Source organism: Mandrillus leucophaeus, unplaced genomic scaffold (assembly GCF_000951045.1).
Source record: "Mandrillus leucophaeus isolate KB7577 unplaced genomic scaffold, Mleu.le_1.0 Scaffold104, whole genome shotgun sequence".
Taxonomy (NCBI): Eukaryota; Metazoa; Chordata; class Mammalia; order Primates; family Cercopithecidae; genus Mandrillus; species Mandrillus leucophaeus.
The window spans coordinates 34,552-36,886 of NW_012098543.1; the positions used below are offsets into that span (position 1 = coordinate 34,552).

The 2,335-nt window shown below is 43.7% G+C and overlaps 1 protein-coding gene and 1 pseudogene across 1 annotated transcript in view; one reads left to right on the forward strand and one right to left on the reverse strand.

The window, feature by feature from the left end:
- Positions 1-2,335, forward strand: part of LILRB3 (leukocyte immunoglobulin-like receptor, subfamily B (with TM and ITIM domains), member 3) — a 59,166-nt gene that overhangs the window by 24,050 nt on the left and 32,781 nt on the right. The gene's annotated exons all lie outside the window — the stretch shown is intronic.
- Positions 1,349-2,335, reverse strand: part of LOC105539641 — a 1,871-nt pseudogene continuing 884 nt past the window's right edge.

The following is a 2,335-nucleotide window of genomic DNA, read 5'->3' on the forward strand; positions in this document are numbered from 1 at the left end:
TTTTTCTTCTAATGTTTTTGTTCTTATTCATTTTTCTATAATGGGCTCTGCAAATGAAAATGCTATGTCTTTTCAGAGGTAGGACCTATAGGCTGGGAAAGGAACGGAACGTGTCATCAACAGCCCCCATCCCCATCCTTCCACGTGATCCACTGGGGAGATAAGCACATCCTGGGCCTGCACCTTTAGGTGATTTGGGGTTAGATGACCTGTCTGGTGGGAAATTACCACTAGGGAAGAAAGTAAGGGTTACCCTATGCCAAAAGTGATCACTTTGCCCTTTCCCTTTTCTTTTTTTATTTTTGTTAACTTTAAAATGTTTATTTTTAAAAAAAATAGTTGCTTTTTATACAGCTTTACAAACTTTTTAATGTTTCTTTGGCAATGGAATATAAAGAAATTTTACATCTATATAAAAAAGTTACGTTTGCCTAAGAAACAGTAGTTACCGTGTGTACATAGTTGACTGACAAAATTCTCTACCATCCAGCACCCTAATTAATTGATGAAATAAGCTACTTCATATGACAAGATTCCCCAAAAGAAAGGAGGAGAAAGATACACACACACACCCGCTCCTTGGCTCAGAACACAGTATCACGGCCCTATATGCAGGCAACCTGCAATTACCACACACAATTCAGTGATTTTTAAAAAATCAAAACTTTCAGTGATGAAACAATACTTACAAGTCCCACTGAATTACTGCTTTAGTTTAACTATACAGAAGAAATTACTTAACTTTCTGCTATTCCAAATATAGTTAATCCTCATGTCTTAAGATAAGCCTTCTTCCCCCAACAACTGACTGCATTTTATCTCTGAAATTAAACGGAGGCCGGGCGCGGTGGCTCAAGCCTGTAATCTCAGCACTTTGGGAGGCTGAGACGGGCGGATCACGAGGTCAGGAGATCGAGACCATCCTGGTTAACACGGTGACACCCCATCTCTACTAAAAAAATACAAAAAACTAGCCGGGCGTGGTGGCGGGCGCCTGTAGTCCAGCTACTCCGGAGGCTGAGGCGGGAGAATGGCGTAAACCCGGGAGGCGGAGCTTGCAGTGAGCTGAGATCCGGCCACTGCACTCCAGCCTGGGCGAAAGAGAGAGGCTCCATCTCAAAAAAAAAAAAAAGAAAGAAAAAAAGAAATTAAACGGAAAAACAAAAAACAAAAACCCAGTGACGGTGGCAAACATACAGATAATTCACTTCATTCTTCTCAAAGACTGAAATCAATTTCCGGGACCACAAAGAACTAGAAATTCACCTATTTTCAGAGATTTGTTTGTAGACTATGCAGCAGCTTTGTTGTCTCTCTTTCAAAAAGCAGTACCATCAATTCAGACCTTTTAGGGGCCAAAAGCTGTGTTTTTCCTGTATTCAAAATGTGCAAACTCCCTGTCCCCAGAACTTGCTCTGAATCCACCACAGTGAATCCACCGTGGTCAAGGTACCACCTCTGCCACTACCACGCCCTCTGCCACCACAGAAACCAAGACCTCCTCTGCCTCTGTATTCCCCACGGCCACGGTTTGGACAAAGTGGGATTCCAAATGTTTCAGCATTTAATCTTCTTCCTTCAGCCCAGGTTAGTCTCTGTTCTCTATTGTCATCAGAAGAAATATTATCAAAGAAGGATTTAGTTTGGTCATAGTAGCAGTTAGATCCAGGTGGATCTTCTTCATCAGCATGTCCGTCACTGTTTTGGGTATCAACTCCCGAGTCTCCTTTATCTTCGCCATTTCCAGGCTTCTCCCGTTTCTCAAGTTTATCTTCTTTTAATTTATTATGAAACTCTCTGCCAATGTCTTCCTTGTTGAATTGTGCATTTGGACTTTCAAAGTCGAAGTCTTTCTCAAGTTTCATTGGCCCATCTCGCCCAATACCAAATCTTCCCCTGCCACCCCGATGACCCCACGCCCTCTTCTTGGCGCTGAAGGAGCACCTGGAGTTGTCTCTTGTAATCATTTCTGACTTGCTCATTTTCTGGCCTTGGAACGTTGTGTGCTTCAACTCACCTGTGCTCCTGATTCTCTATGGCTTTTTGGCTGGTAGATGGCCCAGGCCTGGTTGATACAGGACTCCTTCTCCCAAGACGTGCTGGAGCAGGTAAGCGGGCCCAGGCGGTCTGCACTGCTTGTTCCATGGTTGGGCTTTTTCTCAAAGGGTCGAACTGAACACTTGAACGACCCTGAGATAATTGTGTTTTTAGAGATCTTGTATCCTGTGTAAAGGCAGAACCAACCGCCCTACTTAGGAACCCACGGACTGGAATGAAGAAGTCAATGAGCCTAATGAGAACTGCAGGATAGCTGGGTCCTGAGGCAAAGAACACC